Raw genomic sequence first — 17,956 nt, 5'->3', positions numbered from 1 at the left:
ACATTCATTTGTTTATTTCAAGATTAGTCTCAGTTATAAACAGACATTAAATCACCTCCAGGCCCTAATACATTGTAATGAAGTATTGTAAACCATGTAGTATGTTGGTTTAAACAATGTAATCAGAAAGCAACAAAACCATTTTCTCCTGGTTCTTGCTGGCTCCCTGACTTCTTCTGTCTGTTCAAAGAAAAGTTCTTTTTAGTCTGTAAATGTCAAGGTCAATCAAAGGTCAAGTTTGTGCTTTAGAGCCATGGTTCCTTTCAGGTTATTGGCTTTGTTTTATTACTGAAAGGAACCATCCATTTTGGCATATAGAGCAAAGAAGTCATGTAATCCTATTAAATACAAAACCAACATGTACAAATAATGGGGAGGGTTTGACAATCACACAAAAGCCCCCTTTTTCTGCCCCCGGTTAAGCCTGCGCTGAGTAATTAATGGTCCTTCTATGAGCCTGTCTACACTGGGAAAACTGCCTAACTAGTTTTCAAAACACTCGCTCGAGAACCGGTTACAAGCACAGCCAAGAGCTCGTTTTAGGCAAGCTAGCATCTTTCACTGCGATGCTCAGGAACGGGAGGGGGACAGAAGCAGCTACCTGTCGCCTTCCATCTCAGAGCAGAAAATGGCACAGAAGGAGACAGGCACAATCCTAGGCAGAGGATCCTTGGAAGCAGAGAGACTTGAATTAACAAGGAAGAAGGAGGGACGCATCTGTAGAGAATTAAGGATAAAAGAAAGTACTTTAAGTTATTAGAAAATAAACTTGCTTTGTTGGCAGTAGAGAGGAGTGGAAAGCTGGGATTGCAGCACGCAAGTTGAGATGTAACCAGATCATTATGTACTGGGCACAAAATCTAAGACATAAAAAATTACATAGAATGTTTACACTTAGTGCAAGGTCAGGAGAAGAAAAAATTAGGTACAGGAAACAAGGTATAATCCAAGGTTAAAATGGAGCAAAGAAAGTGTAAGATAATTTAAAGAAAACCGTCCTCACAGTGGTATCTACACAGAAGTAATGGAGGGAAAATGCTGAGGGTTTTCATGTTCAGTTCATTATAATCAGATGTAAACTACGGGCCTGCAATGCCGTCAGTTCTACTTGTCACTTCTTTGGGGACAATCAGCTACAGTACGTGAAAATTACTGAAGCTGTGCAAAACTCAGTTTTCGTAAACAACATTCATAACATTATTTTCACATCCCTCAGACAAGCATATACGTTATCGCAACCTTAAAATCTCTGTCTGCTGGCAAGGCAAGACATTACTATCCCAGAGCATAGGCAAGCATATGAGCCAACTGGATCCATTACTAATAAAAAGAGATGAGCTGATTGAGAGTGCACTTGCAATTGCAGATAAGATGAAGAACCACATGAAATGTAGGCAGGAACTGCAGAAATGAACACCAAACCAGCCATACAATTGAATACAATAAACATTACAGAAGTGGAAATGGGAAGCAGAGAAATCTACGTTACCCAGATTGTGAAACAAGCCTTACAAAAAGCCAGACAGTAAAAGTTTCCAGCCTATCATATTGCAAGGTCAGATAGACAACAGAGATACTTGGAGTTTAAGTGTGGAACAAGTCCAAGATCTTCAGATAGCCTTGTAACAGGAAGGGAAGAACACTGGCACACTGCTAGGGAAGGACCTCCACGCAGGACTGATCCTTAAACACAGGCTCAAGAGGTTTTTGGCAGACACTTCAGCAAGAACAGCCTCTAATGATGCGGTCTTAAAACAAGTCTGGAAGAAGCCTCACTTAAGTCTGGGTTTGCTCCCTGGGTTGAGCATTTTTTAAGAAGGCCACAGGTTCAGTATAAATAATTAGGGCTGAATTTTTTTTTTTTTTTGTCCTCCTTGATTCCCAGTGCATCGCTCAAGTAGTGCAAAAAAAGAGAAATATACCCACAACTCCCCATCTGGGGATTTCCTCAACTGATATACAATCAATGTATAATTAGCTCCTTTGCCTCTCTCTGGGTTGCAGAGGAATTATCAGCATCTCCATCTTCAGCTATCACTAGTTGCTAGATTAGTCAGCTCGTGTGGGACTCAAAACAAAAAGCCATAGAGCTGTACCTGTCCCTCTAAGGGGGTTTAGAGGAGATGTTTGCACAATAAGAGGACATATACTCTGTAAAATATATACCCAGACAAACATAAATGCATGCCTTGTTGTTGTTAGAATTTCTGAATAAAATGAAATGGATTCTGCAGACCAACACATCAACTAAAGCAAATGTCAATTTGAGAAACCTCTTTTCCTTCCCTAGATGTGACTCTCCGTATTTCTTTAAGTTTTTCTAGCAAGCTGACAATGCTGTGGGTACCGCAGACAAAGAGATGAGCCTTCTGATCCCTGGGTTATCCAGTCATCGCTGGTGGGTTCCTAGGGAGCTCTCAGATACGGGAGGATGAGTTGGTACTACACATGGCTAGAAGAAAACTTTGGAGACTTTTATAGGAAAATTGCACACTCTGGTGACCCAGAAGAGAGTCTCTTTTTTTATTCCCTCTGAAAACAATCTCGTTCTCAATTTGCACTGTTAGCTCTCTTCTCAACAGAACAGAACCAAAAGTCTGAGACCTTTAGTCTCACAGACCTAAGCTTGTGTCTGGAGCACCACATGAAGATTGTTTTGGGGACTCTGTGTTTAATTTACCAACTTCCATATTTGGTTGGAGATTCACAGGCCATTTGAATGGGATGGAGGTAGTTTCTTCATCTCTAGAAGCAAAATTTGTCCATCAAAAAACATACTATAAGATTCTACATATTTACATATCCCTGGATTTACTTGTCATCTGTCACCCTTCAGCTGCTGCTGGCAAAATTGTCACAGCTATAGAGCAAATTGTTTTTTTCTCTACTATTAATTTTGTTAACCTGCTTTCTAGGGCTTCCTTGCAGTTCCCTGTCTCACTGCAGCTATGCATCACATTTTCTGCTGTTTTCCAGTGCAGCTCTCACCTCCTCAAGTGTTTTGGGGCTACCAAACAAAAACACTGACACAGAAATGTAAATGTGCTTGTCCTCTACTGTAAGTGCATTTCACTATAAAATATGTTACAGCTTATTTCAATTTGATGATGTAAAGTGCCTTACATCACTATAAACAGAATATATTGTATATATACTGGATATACGAGTCTAGCATGTTAGTTGATAGTATTTTTTAAATAATGACAGACATATCCTTCCACTTTAAATGCCTATCTGCATGGACCGACCTTCATAAATCCCATACGTAAGAAATAAATAAGTAAGATGCAATGAGACCTAGAAGTGACCAGGATATATGACTTCAGCAGACTTGTATAAAAATTCAGGTTGTGGTTCTGAATGGGAAAATTCAGAGCAGAAGATGTAGATGGGTTTTCTTTTAAATTCCTTTGAAAAACCCTACACAGAGTACATTCAACTCTGCATAAAATCAGCAAATTATTTTGCTTCTGTGCTGAGGAATATGAAATAGAAAACCAAGAGACTGCTGAAAGAAGGGCGATACAATGACTAGGATATTTCTGATCAGAGATGGCTGCCTAAGCAATTTCCACACAATATGCCATGTGCTATTGCCGATATCATACCCACTGCCGACAGACAAAACCTGGAAAAAATAACACTGCTGCCATGGCACTGAGTTTCACTACATACACTGGAAAACTTTCATCTTGATCTCAGTTGTCAATGTGGACTTGGACGTGTTGCACATTGTGGAAGGGAACCACACCGACTTAATCATATCTGTATTTAGATATTATCCTTCTGTTACAGAAAATGATTTAGATTAACTGCAACTTAAGATGCCAGGCTTCCTTCTACTCTCATCACGCATCTTTTCCATAACTGTTTACCTTTTATCTTTAAAAAAATTTTGCATGTAGTGCTTCATTTTTCCTTCCCCTAGTCAAAAGTATGATTTCTCTTGTTCAGCAAATACCTTAGAAATTAGTACAACTCTGTGTAACAAGCCATCCTAAAGCCTCTTTTTGTGTATCTCAATTTTACCACGTAACAGATTTTTAAAGCCAAGAAAAAACAATTCACAAGATTGGTGGGGGGTCTCAACAGAAGTCGTAAGAAACACTACCTTAAATCTGTCACTGTATTTCTCTGGATTTCAAGTTGACAGCGTCTCTGTAAAGGCAGTTTCCATTAAATACTGTAATTTAGTTGAATTTCTGTTTGTAAATGGGACTGTATTTCTCTCTAATAGTAAAACAGCAGGACATTTAGAAGAAGGTGTGTTTCTTCACACAGCAGTTTTCAATTGTTACCACCAGGAATGCACACAAAGTTTTATCCTCCTGATAAAACTGACTATTTCTTGCATGTCAATCAAAGCTCCAAACATTTTCAGCTGGGCATAAGAATTACTTAAAAATATGTATTTGAGATATAACAAAAGGTAAAGCCTTAGGAGACTTGGCTTCATATTTTACCTCTGCAGCTACTTTCCTGGATGACATTGGACCACCACTGTTCCCCAGTTTATCCATCTGTTAAATGGGGACAGCATTACTGGCCCCTGATAGTAAAACCCTCTCAGATCTACTCATACAACAAGACATAACAAAGTGAGCTGTTTTAAAGTTTAGAATACCTCAAACCACACCATCAAATCAAAATCTGGAGATTATTCAAAAATAAAAATATAAGATTTTAATTTATGTTAGTTTTATAAAGAGACATTATTTTTTATGTTTATACAGTCATAATTTAAAAATGTATGTAATATAATTTATATAATTTTTATATATTATATACACATTTGTAAATTTATAGATACAAATGTTAGTGTATTTTATAAAATAAAACATCTCCTCTTCTCCAGCGTGTGCAAAAGCCACACAAAGTGGAGCATTGTTCTCTAGGACATGATCCCACAAGATGGTCCATGTCACTGTATCTCTTGTGTGCACATGTACATGCCCACAGATTATTCCTGACAGCATGACAGCGTAAGCGACTCTTCCAAGAGAAACGGGAACTGACACAAACCAAACGAGGCAAGAATGTCCCCTTTAAATCTCCCAAAGTCTGTAGCTCATGTTCCTTTCTAGGGCTCGCACACAGTTGCAAAACAGTAATAGTGTCATTGAAAAAAAATCTCTGAGTCGTCACTATTGCTAACTTGCCTATCTGTAACTTCTTTACCAAAACATTCCTTTACATGCTTTAATTTGTTTCAGAGTATCCCTGCAAAGCCGCATCATATCTCCCGCGCACACAGTGCAGGCAGAGGCAGGAAGGTCAAGGCCAGGTCCTGCTGAGAGCGGCCAGGAGCCCCCATCCAGCAGTGCCCGGGCCCCATCAGCGTCTGGCTGGAGCCCCAGGGGCTCAGCAGCTCCCACGGGCTGTGCCTGAGGAGCAGCTCAGTGACCGACTCATAGACAGGCGGCTCTAAGCTTTGTTAAAAGTTCCCAAGGTTCAAGTTGAGAGAAAACTAGTGCTTGCGGACTTCCAGAGCTGAGTGTGGGGCAAACAGCCATGGGAGTTAACTTTTCCTTTTTTTGGGGGCCACTGCCTGGATCGACCTTCATAAAGAGCATCTTATCTGCTAGATGAGATAGCAGCCGTGGCTTAATGACGATTAAAGGCAATTTAAACTGGTGCGGCTGCAAATCCTGCTTTTGGGCACACAGCCCTGCCTCCTTTTCTGCTACTTGCCTGGCTGACTTGGTGAAGCAATTCAGGGGAAAAATTACACAGGGTTTCTGCCAGCACTGGGAGGTTGTCTGGCTCACCGGGGCAGCAGTGAGCAGTGAGCATCAGTGTTGGGTGCAAAAGGCAAAACCATGCAGCTGGAGGCAGTAACTTGCAAAGGGGACAGCAGGACCTTAGCAATCACAATTTACTTTGGATTCAGCCATCATGGAAAGAGACCCAGCGGGCAGAGCTTTCACCAGCAGTCTGAGTGACAGCAGCATGCTTTCATACTCTTCTCTCCTCAGCACATTTTCTGCACCATTCCTTATACTGTGCAATCAGCAAAGCGATCTGGCTGAAAGTGAAGAATAATTGAAAAAGAAAAGTCTTACTTCCAGTATTAGTTTTCAAATGGCGGCGGCGCGGTCTGAGATCAGATAAGGCTGCTGGTGAGATCCCTGACTTCATCTCGCATCTGGGATCAGAGCAGCCGCTTCACTGGACAAGAGGCAACGTGGACCAGCGAGGGTGGGATGCTGCTTGTCTGACACAGGCCCGATCCTCACCCAGGCGGCGGAAGCAGCTGAAGTGAAATACACGATAGTTTGCAGTAACTGGGGTCCTGATGCATTTCTACTAAAAATTATTTGGTGCCATTTCAACCCTGGCCATTTTGCCTAACTTGCAATGGACGCGGTAAGAAGTGAGACCAAAGAGTGCAAGCTGTTTTATCCTGGAAGCTGTCAATGTCCTGAGCTTCCTGGTGAGAGGGGATAAGAGGGAGAAACACCATACTTGAACATACACGGAGGCAAGGAGCGCCAAGGCGAGAGAGGGGTTGCTAACATTACCTTCGGAGAAAGGAGGGATATAGACTTTCTTGAGTACAGGGGTATCTGGAAGAGTATACTTGCTGATCTCTGAGCAAACCCATTACAAACTGTCATTTATTTTTCTGGTGTTCAGGTATGTGGGATGCTGTGGCTACCTCCCTTATGGTGCACAGGGAATGTGATCACAGAAAAAACATATTCATCTTTTAAAACTGTTCTTACCCTACTAATGTCACTCCTCTAAGGCTCCCATGTTCCTTGTTTATCTAACAGCAAAAAGGCAAAGGTAAGTGACTGACTAAATCCGAGGGATTCAGATGATACCAAACTAACTTAGCAGGGAAAGAACCAGCAGTCATTCTGGAAAGCTCCCAAATTGAAATGAAAAGTCGAGTTAAAACATTTAACCGTGAGCTGATTGGTAATTACACCAGAACAACTAGTAGCAGAGGGCATGTTTGCCATTTCTTGAAATCTCCATAATGACTTTTTTTTTCCTGGAAAATAAACTTTAACTGAGCAGGTTATAATCTCAAGTACAAATACTACTGTCCACATTATGTAGGATGTCAGATTCTGAGACTGAACTTGCTTTTAATCCTAAATCCTGTATCCTAAAACCTCTGAGCGATATGGATCAAAAGCTCCATATTAAAACAAAACTAACCTTGTCGTTAGTTTTGTCCAACCAACTTGATAATTAAGGTCTGATTATTATTATTATTATTTTAAGGTAACATCCAGAATTCAAAATTAAATCTGGAAACAAGCATCCAAAACTGAGAAACTGGATGGAAATCTGTATTTTGGCTGCTGTGACTTTGGCCGTTAATACACTTGCATAAATGCGATTCACTGAGGCGTCTCAGGGGTTTATTGCACAAAGGTATGTTGCCTTCTACCACAGCCATACTATGTTTTGTTCAGCACTGTCTTTCTTGGAAAGCCCAGAAATCCAAGGCAAAGCCTCCTAATAAAAACTAAGGCATTTGGGAAGATAATGACACAGCAATCCTGTGTCGGAAAGGAATGAACCAGGAGGATGATCAGAGACCTCAGTCACTTCTCAACTTCCGTAATTCTTTCATTTCTAAAACAGCCCTGCTTAGAAAAAAAATTAAAATTCATTAATCTCTAAGAAAAATCTGACAGAGCGATGGCAGTTACCGTAAGACATTTGCTGCTTTTCTGTCATTTGTGAGCAGTGGGAGGTTTCAGGAGCAGCTGAGCCACCCTGCCAGCTTGCTGCTGCTGCAAGCGGCGGCTCCCCAGGCCCTCCTCGGCCCCCATCCCCGCAGGTCTCCTTGTGCTGCCCCTGCCACCCAGCTGACTTCCCAGCCAGCTCAACCAAAATGGTAGGAAATTAACCTAGAAAGAGAGGGAATAGTCTTCTGGCTTGGTGAGCTGAACCAGCTCGGCGGGGCAGGGAAGAGAGAGCAAGGTCTCCCACTTCTGACGGCAGCAAGCGGGCGCCTCAGCCGGCCAGGACCTCACCTCAGCTGCAGGGCTCCCGGCCGTCGCCGACTTGCCAGTCATCACTGCCAAAATGCTGCTAAGCTACATCACGACAAGCCCATTGAATTATTATGAGCTTGAATACTGTAAATAGTAACATGGTTTGCTATTCAAAATTTGTTACTCAAATCCTTGAAGATTAGAAGAAGGATCAGGAAAACTGAGAACATAAATTAAGGCTTTGTGCTTTTGATGGAGACCAATTCATAAATTGCAGGATAAGTACAAAGAACGCAGTCTGGCTACAGCCAGCCCCCACAGTTTTCTTGAAATGTTGTCCAAAGCTAATAAACTGGTTTACTTCATTCAGAAGAGCTTTGCGTAGCTAAAAGCTTGTTGTGGCAGAGTAACACAGGTCGAGTTTACAGTATGTCAGAAGGCTGCTTGGTAATGATTCTTTCTTCAAATTTAAATTATACATTTGCTCCTGTTTTGAGAGTTATAGCACAAACCTGCGTGTTCAAGTAACACCAAGCAGATTCAATGCAGATCTGTTTGTGTTGATTAGCTGGACAAGTTGAGCCACTGAGACAAACCTAGAAAGACTGTGTTAAATTCCATTGCTTATTTTCAAAGGTCATTTTGGAAATCACAAGTAACATGGGCTATTCTGGGTTTCAGACTAGACACAAAAAACAAACAGAGGCAAGGCACATGTTGAGTTGTGGTTTTAATTCTATTTTCAACATAGTTTATATGACTTAGGACTCCAGCAAGCAAACAAGCCAACCATTGAATCCAAAACTCAGCATAGATTTTGCACAGCTCAGCACAGAGAAGTTACAATATCTGAATGGTATTTTTCACTTAAGTAAAAATAAAATTAGAAAATGACTAGCTGGCTGGGAAAAAAAAAAAAAACAACAACCTAATCTTTCTCTCTCGACATTTTAAGAGAGACCTTTTTGTAGAGTACAAAGGAGTTTAATAGCCAATGGGTGATATCATACTTTTTCACTCTTGCTCTAATCTACACTGTAAATCAAAACAATCTCATAAAAGGTTAAATTATTAAGAACAGTGGCCCAATGGAAGTGTCATGCAACCAGGAAACCAGGATGACCATAAAAAGAAAATGAGGCTGCTGGTGACCAGTATAATGTAAGGCTGAATCAGAAATGCAAACACCAAAGACCTTTTTCTGTTCCAGTTATAACCCTTGAGAGTTTTGTCTGTTGGGTTTTTTTCCCCCCCTCTATGAAGGCAGAAGAAGTAGGCCCTGTAACACTCCTCGTTTCACTTTCTCTCTTCCCTGCTACAGTTTCTTCCAGTAACTTGTCTGTCATTGTCCATGAGCTTAAACAGAGTGCTGCATAAGCCGTATGCATCACGTATCTGTCCCCAAGATGCAAAATCCCTCCCTGCAAGGGAACATTTTGGTGCAATCTAATGCAAATTCTGAGCTCAGGGGAGGCAGGACCGATGAGATATTCCACCAAAAAAAAATTCGTAGAATTGAAGAAAAGAAAAAAAAAAAACGGTAATTTAAGACTACCAGCGGCAAAGATCAGTGACCACAGGAGCAAGTTTCTACAAGGCTGGCTGTATTAGAGAATTAACTTCCCAATTAACCCAAAGCGCAGGAGCCTCCCCGGAGCCGGAGGCAGCCCCGGCAGGCGCGGCAGCCCTTCCCCGCCCAGGGCGGGAGTCCTGCCCGGTGAGAGGCCGCCTTTACCGCGCCCACTGCCCGACGACCCAGGGGCTGGGGGAGGTCCGGCCGCAGCCCCCGGTTCCCATCGCATCCCGCACCCCCCGCCCAAGCCCCGCATGACACCCCCACAGCGGCACGAGAGACCCCCGACCCCCCCCCACCTCAGCTCCACAGCGCCAGGGGAGACCTTCGACCCCAGCCCCACGGCGGCGGGACTCCCCCCTCCCCAGCCCCAGGGCTGGCGCGGTGTCGGCCCGCGGCGCCGCTGGCACCCCCCCGGCGCCGCCGCCCGGGCGGGAGCGGGAGCCGGCCCCGGCCCCACCGCCCTGCGGCATGCGGCGGCGGGAACCCGCGGCACCCCCTCGCCCGCCGACCCGCGCCGGGAGCCGCTGACAGGTCGCCGGCGGTGGCCCCGGCACCTGCGCTGCGCTCGCCGCCCTGAGAGGAGGGGCTGCCGGCGAGACCGCGGCGCGGCGGAGCGGGAGGGGAGGCGGCGGCGGCGCAGGGCCGGCGGCGGCGGGCCCCCGGGGGCGACGGGCGCCCCTCGCCCTCGCCCCGCCGCGGGGCCGGGCGGCCGCGACGCTGCCGACACCTTACTTCCTGCTTCGCTACCCAGGGCCAGACCCATCGCGGCGGAGGGATCCCGCCGCCTCCCGCAGCCTCCTCCCCCTTCTGCTCCCCCCCTCCTTCTCCCCTCTCTCTTCTGCAAGAAAATAATTTGGCAGCGATTTGCTGACACTGGGATTTTTTTTTTTTAATTTTTTTTTTTTTTTTTTCGCCCCTCATCAGGGACTCAGCAGAGGCACCGCGGCGGGCGGGGGAGGCCGTGCTGGAGGTAAGTGCCGGTGCCCGGAGCCTCCCCCGGCTCCCCGGGGTGGGGGGGTGCGGCGCGGCGCGGCGGGCCCCCGCCCCGCTCCGCTCCATGTGCCGCCGGCGGGGAGGGCGCCTGGCAGCGGGGGCCGGGGCCGGGGGGAGTATGTTTCCTGGCGGAGCGATATTTGTTTACAGGGTGAGCGCCGTACTGTAAGTGCAGTAGGACGGAGCCCGGGCAGCTCTGTCACAAATTCATATCGCGACTGCTCCCTCCGTCGCCGACACCGGCCCCGCGCCCGGCCCCCCGGCGCTCCCCGCGCCCGGCCCCCGCCGCGCCTGCACTTGTTGCAGCAGACTTCACGCCAGGTAGGCGAATGCTTCGCAAGTTTCATTTTTGCAGGAGCTGGGGCTGCGCTGGAAGAAGAAGGGAAGGAAAAAAAAAAAAAAAGTAAAAAAAAAAAAAAAAAGTTTGCAGTTCGCAGTTCACTTTCGGTCTGCAGCGCCGAGTAGGCGAGGCCCTGCCTGCCGCTGCCTCCTCCTCTCTTCCTCCTCCTCACCGATCGCCGCTCCCCGCCGGCCGGCCGCGGGCAGGGCGAGGGGCGGGCGCGGCAGCGGGGCGCTGCCCCGGTACCTGCCCGGCCCGGGCGGGCGCGGGGGAGGGCGGCGTGCCGATCCCAGTCCCCGCCGTGCCGTGGGGAGGGAAGGCGGGCAAGGCCGGCACGGCGAGGCTCGCCGCGGAAGTTGTCCGAGCGGCACCCATCGCGGCCCCTGACACGCGTGGCCGGCCCACGCGCAACGCCCCGGTCTCGGTCGGTGTTAGGCCGGGCTTTGGAGCCCTTCCTTGCGGCCGGGTGGCACCTCCGGGCGCGAACTGATTTTGGGGAAACGTGGATTTCGCCGCCTTTTCCGTGGGAGAGGAGTGTGCGGTGGCTTGGGTGGTGTCGGGGCGCAGAGGTGCTTCAGTTTTCTCACCCCTCAAAATATGGAGGGGAAGGTAACGAACGAAAACTCTTAGCCAAATGTTTAAATACCAGAGAGGTGATTTGCAAGTAAAATCAATTGGCAGTTAACAGTTAATAAATTGGTAATGCCTGCTCACCCTTCTGCTGCCTTTCACCTCTGCCAGCCCGTCCGCCTTGACTCTCCGGGATGCGGACCTGGCGGGGTTAGCACCTTTGCCTGTACCTGCTGTCCCAGGGCATCGGCTCTGGTTGTGGTTCAGGTAGTTACCGGTGCGATTCAGGGATTTTTTTACTGACTGATATGATAGCAGCAAAATAAATATGATGACCCATAACTCAACTATTTCTGGAAAACGTTGCAAAGTGCTTCACTGCATGATTAATGTTCTAAGCAGGTAATCACTGGGGGTGAAGTTTTATGTCTTTGACAGCTATAATTTTACTGTAAGTGTTTAATGGGAAGAGGGGAGAGTTCACCTGGCAAGCTTGGGCCTGGCCTGCCGGGCTCCTCGGCAGGGCCACCCGGCTGCTTGTACCCGTCCTGCCCGGGGCCCCCTCGAGGGCCTGCCCCCCGCTTATGCTCAAGGGTGCAGCCTCACGGTGAAGGGACCCGTTCTTACCATATCGGCGTGTGCCTGAACCGTTCTGGCATGCGGTATATGCAGCTTTTTGTGCGATGGCTTGTCTGCTTGGTGGTCTCGTTTGGATTGTTAAATTGCAGCCATTTCCTTAATAAGATGCATCTATCTAGAAGTAGCCCACTTCACTTTGTTAGCCACTGAAGTGCCCTGTTTAGTATGTTACCTTCTTTCCAAGGCACATATTTAAGAACAAAAGTGCCGCTTTGTCAATGCTCCATGCACGCATATGCAGCGTGGAATTTAAGCTGTGCAGCTTTGCTTAGAACAAATAAGTATATTTTTTTAGAATTTATATAAGTGATTCTTCATATGAAGAAAATGTGTTGTATGCGTTTTTCTTCTATAACCAATAGTCTGATACGCTTTGAAAAAAAATTAAAGGCTTAAATATACCCTACTTGAAAGTTTTGGCGCAAATGAATGCTCTTATGATCTGTTCTGCTACCATTGATAAGCAGCTTGTGTTTCTGAAGTTGTGAGACTCCAGTGAGGAAAGGAGCAGTGCTGTCGGTGTGGTAGTCAAACCAGCGTATCCTGAAAAGCCAAAAAAAGCTCAAATGCAAGTAGTGCACTTCGTGGTGGAAGTTGTCCTGACTGAAGAGTGGAGAATCGGCCTCTCGGTGAAATGATAAGGCCAGAGCTTAATCATGCTGCTGTCAATGTATGTCCTGCTGCTGGCATCCTGGGAGAGAGGGATGGGGACGGGGGTAGCCAGGTAGGCATCCTGCCTCTGCTGTTTACATCACTCCCACATGGGCCAAAGCGAGCGTAAATAAACCACAGTGTGACTAACCTCTCCACCCAACATTGACTCACATTGTATTTGTATAGATTGAAAAACTCTCCATGTCTTATCTATTTAATTTTTTCAGCCTTTATGTTCCTGATGATCGTGTCTCTGAGAATACTCCAAGTCTCATGTAGAATATTTAACAGACTTATGTCCCCTAAATACTCTGCATTTAAGACCATAAAGCGTGTCCTTGTTTCAGGTTTGTTTAGCTTTTGGGTAGCGCTCAAGTAGCCTAGGTAGAAAAAAGGAATTCCTAGATATTAAACTCAAAACTGCATGGCTTCTGGCCATTTTAGTATTTCCAGTGATATAGTGGAGCTTGCCACATGAATTGAGCTTGTAACTTGGCATCTGGCAGGGAGCATGAGAAAAGAGTAAGAAGAGCAGTCCTGTAATGTATTGTAGGTTTCCTACAGCAGTAAGATAATATTTTGCTGTGAATATTTTAATCTTATTTTATTTTTTTGTTTGTTTGTTCTAATCAAATGGGGAATATGTTGCTTAAAAACTTACCTGGCAAAGTGTTCAAGAAGGCTCTTCTCTCTGTTTCCCAATTTTGCAACGGGATAGTAGTAAACTAAAGAAAGGCCCTGGGATCTGTAACATCATCCTGTGATTCTGGTGCTGGAAGGTTGTGTCTCATGATGTGTCATAATAACTAGCAAGATAAGGCAGTTTCTTTTCAGCTTCCTTCGAAATACTTTTTTTTTTTTTTTAAAGCAAGCAATGTTGGGTAGATATAAAGTAATTGTTGATATGGAAATAATTTGTTTCCTCTCCTTGCATTTTTTTTTTTTTTGAGGCTTTGTAGCTTCCAATGAAAAATTAGCATCAGAATTATATTTTTTTCTATCCCTAAAATTAACGGATCCTTTTGCCTCTCCTCCACCTGTAAGGTGTAGGCGGAGGCATCTTTAAGTGTGTGTATGAATTCTGCCTGGCGCGGCTGCCGTGCACTTGGTTATTTACGTAAGGTGAGCAGGACGAGTGCTCGCGCTGACCTCCATGGCACTGCTTCGAAGAGTAGAGTTACTGCGCCTGTAAGTATTTGTAGGGTGGGGAGTGAGGGAGCTGCACTCGAAACAGAAATAATGAAAGCAGTAGAAGCCATATGTTTTCCTGCATATGAAGTTATAAAGCCTCTTCTTAACCTGTCCGGCTCCGAGAAACCTATTATTGTAATCAATTGTGGGGTTGTGAGGGGAAATCATACCTTCTAAGATAAAGATAAAAATAGCACATTCAAATATATTTTAAGAAAGGCGGCTCTTTCTTCAAAGAGTAGGTGTGAGCATGGTTCAAAGAAAGGTAGCAACAATTTTATCAGTTTTGGTTTGTTTTTTAACTCTTTGCTTGAAACCAAACAGATGTAAGAGATCCATTGAATTTGCTTTTGAGCAGCATGCATTTATGCACCCAGTTACCCTGTAGAGCTTGGAGGAGTATTTCCCCTTGGATCTGGAGATGCTGAGAAGGGGCTCTTGCACCATCGTCTCCTTGCTGCTGCCATTGCACGTGTGTCTCTAGGCAGCGCGTGGTCCAGCCCAGCCGGGAGGACGAAGTAGATAACATGGGCAGTTGGCAAGTTTTATCAATGCTGGTTCTTCTTGGATATTGGTTTCTGTGGGCAGAAGGAAGAGTATTTTTAACAGAGGTTTATTTTCTCTCTTTCTGGTTTGACTGTGGCTGCGTGGTGGTGGGGGTGCAGGCTTACCTGGTCCTGCTCGAAACAGCAGCAGAAAGAAAAAAGACATTGATTTGTGTGGGGAAAAACTGGAAAGTGTGCTCAGGTTACAACCTGTTGCCGCAGAAACTAGAAGGCAAATATATCATTTATGTTACTTTCTTCTCAAGAGGATAATGGTTTGGGGAACTCAGGGCATATGTTTAATGTATGCCCTATTACCCTGTAATAGGGATTTTTTTTTTAAATCTTTTTTTTTTTTTAAGTTAAAAATCTCCATATTACAGTGGGGATGTTGCAGGGGTTTGGAAGAGTTGTGTAGCGTTGGGTGTATTTTGAGGTTCTGAGTGAAACGAGTCTTGTGGTTTCAGCTTAACTCTGTAACAAAGTGTAACGTGTCTGACACCAGCAGCCCACCTGAGTTTTCATAGTTGACTGATGATTTGCTCTGGAAAGACCCAAAACTGCTGATATGATGCAGACTCAAAAGGTAGTTGATTTAAAAAAAAAATATTTTTGGTTTGTCTCTCTCCAGTTTGCAGTTCAAATTTTGTTAGAATTTCATGTGAGTCGCCATTCTTCAGCTTTCCATCTGCCGGTCAGCTGGGCCAGTGCAGGTTGCTTATCCAGGCACAGGGCCACAAGTGCTGAGTTTCCCTGTGCCACCAATTTGACCCTTCTAAAGCAGCCATCCAGGCTTTATCACAGATTTTCTCCTGTCTTTTTAGTCCAGCAAGAAAATGGTTGCTCTCTTTCCCTTCCCTCCCCTCGTCAACTGCTCATGGTAAGATTTTTGATAGAGCCTGCATTGTGAGATGTCCTTGAAGAGCAGTGCTGCAAGGTTTTGTTTTGCTTTGTCTTTTTTTTTTTTTTTCCCCTTTTCATATTTAGACTTCATTGCATCTACTGCAAAGCAGGGTTGTTGTAGGTGGTCTTTTTTGATATTTGGGTTTTCTTTTTTTTTTTCTTTTTCATTTGTCAAAAATCTCATGTTCAGTAATGAGGACTAAAACCTCCAGCTAACCCTGGAGTGTAAAGACTGCAAAAACATGGATTGAGGAAGGATTGACCCAGCAAAACAGGTACAAGTTAAATGTAAATTACCAGCAGGTCTGCTTTAAAAGGTCCCTGACAGTGAGAGGTTTTTGTTCACACTATCTGGCTAGAACAAGGCTTACCAGAGCTCTTAAAGGACAGGGTCCATTTGAGGTGCAGTATTAGGTACTTTCTCTTTAAGTGAATATCAAATCCTAAATAACTTCAGCATAAGACTGTGAAAAAAAAATGTACCCAACCCTGTGAAGCAAGTAGCTATTAAGTTTAAAATTTGATAATGTCTGAAGTTCTCTGTCTTAAAAAAAAAAAAAAGAAAAAAAAAAGTCATTTGACTCTTGGTTGGCCATAAAAAATGATGTACAGATGCATTTTTGTCTTTATTCTCCACTCCCCACCACACACTATTTTCATTGATGGGGAAGTTTCATTTCCTTTTATATATTTTTAGTGTTTGTGTGTTTGAGGGGGGTGTGGGGGAGGACAGGAGGGAAGTCTGTGTTCTAGTTTTTATATTTAAAATTTAAAAAATCTAATGCTGATGTGTTTAGAAATGGCCTTAAATATATTCTCCCCTTTAAACCAAAAATGCTGATGGTAAAATAGTGCATGTTAAGGGACTGTGGGGTTTTGCAAGAGTTCTATGTGGGTAAGAGTCCTGTCTAAGTTCCAGTTGTACTAGCAGAAAAGTGTTTTTCCCAGTATTGTCATGTTTCACATGCCAAATCAGAGCTAGAAATGCCTTTTCCTGGAAGGATCTCTATTTACACTTGGAGGGTTATACCAATTACAGCTATATTAGCAAGGCTTTTTTCTTTTTTTTATTTTTTTTTGTTTTTATCTAACACTTGACCTAAATAGTAACTTCTTTCATTTTCTTAACAGAACACACACTGCAATCCTGGCATGTAGTTTTGGAGTGATTAGGGGGGTAAACGCTGCTGTCCTATGGCACAAATGCATATGGGCAATCTTGCGAGACTACGGTCTTCAGTGGCACCTAGTTAAATGAGTGCTCTTAGAGCATTGTGTAAGTTGAAATAGCCCTCTCCTCTGTGTGCAGAAATACAGTTTATCAGTGAACAGGAAATATGTTCTGGAGTATGTTATTCGTGTGTCGTAGTATTTTTTTTTTTCTCAAAGAGATCCCATGTAGTTTAATCTTGAATGCAATTGTTAAATCTTGCAGGTTAGGAAATACTGCATTATAAATTTGTGAAAGTTTGGAAGCGTAAAAGAAGATGTTGTTAATACTGATTTTGGTCAGGGACTAAAGCTTGTTTACTCCTTTGGACGGCGTAGGGGTGCATGAAGAGGAGCAGGTAAATGGGGCGTCTTTGGCGAGAGCCCGTAGCTGCTGGGTGTTGGAGCAGGACTGCTGCGGGCAGTGCTGCCTACTGGACCTGTACCGCCAGTGCGTCGCCTCTGCTGCTGCCCTGCTGTTGCTCTGTCTGCTGGCGGAGAAGATGTCCTGGTGGAAGATCCTGTTTGTACCAGAAAAAAAAGACACTATCCCTGACTAGTAAATAGGGTCATTGTGATTTCATAAGCAAATTTGCTGGTTATTTGCTTTTTTTATGACGTTAAGATTTGCATTGTTAGCAACAATAGCAGTGTATTAAATAAAAAATGGATGCTGTCCAGTCTTTAAATGGTTGACATCTGCCACAAGTATGAATATTTAGAAGACCCTGCATAGCTAAGCTGAGCTTTCTATTCCCCAAAACGTAGGCTGCCAAAGCCCTGAAATATTTAGGATATTGACTTAGAGTTCCTTAAATATCTTTTCAATTGCTTCATTTTGGCCTGCCTCTTTTATGTTTTGTTTCATCCTGAGCATAAAGCTGGGCTTACCTTGCAGAAAGGGGGTTGTCTTGGAGTTGGCTACATGCTACTTTCAGCAGTGAGAGTGCTGCGTGTTGCACTCAGTGTAGAGTCTGAAAGCATCACCTTTGCAATGGCTCCTAGGTCGTAGTGGGACTTTAAATAACTGGGAGCTCTGTGGCCATTACCAAAGCCGTGTCTGCAGAATGCAGGAGGCTGTAGTCACCGGAACCGCAAGTTTATGTCACTTGAGTTATGTGTAGCTCAGCGTCGAGCACAGCAGTTTTGTTGCTGCTTGTGCCCTTAATATATTGGGGGGAAGTGGGCGGAAGCAGTTTAGATGCTCAGTCACTGGCTTGCTTTTTGGGTTTCTTTGGTTACTTTTCAAAAGCTTATGTTCAGTGTGGCAAGGGAAACTCTATGTATTTTGATAAAACAAAAGAAATGGTTAATGGTTAATGCACTGAATGGTGCAGCTTTGCAGGAGCGTTGATACTCCAGTTGTCTCTTTGGCCTG

The 17,956-nt window shown here is 44.6% G+C and overlaps 1 protein-coding gene across 4 annotated transcripts in view; it reads left to right on the top strand.

The window, feature by feature from the left end:
- The first annotated feature begins 10,380 nt into the window (after positions 1-10,380).
- Positions 10,381-17,956, top strand: part of TRERF1 (transcriptional regulating factor 1) — a 100,102-nt gene continuing 92,526 nt past the window's right edge. For 2 of the 4 annotated variants that reach the window (XM_086745318.1, XM_086745315.1), the window contains exons 1-2: positions 10,488-10,504; positions 10,678-10,848. The gene's annotated coding sequence lies outside the window, so the exon portion shown is untranslated. Of the gene's footprint in view, positions 10,505-10,578; positions 10,849-17,956 lie in introns of those variants that run through there. The other 2 variants (XM_086745317.1, XM_086745316.1) reach the window with 2 other exon arrangements.

Source organism: Chlamydotis macqueenii, chromosome 3 (assembly GCF_036417535.1).
Source record: "Chlamydotis macqueenii isolate bChlMac1 chromosome 3, bChlMac1.mat, whole genome shotgun sequence".
Lineage (NCBI taxonomy): Eukaryota > Metazoa > Chordata > Aves > Otidiformes > Otididae > Chlamydotis > Chlamydotis macqueenii.
The sequence above is the reverse complement of the archived record's forward strand: the minus strand, read 5'-3'. Positions and strand labels throughout refer to the sequence as shown.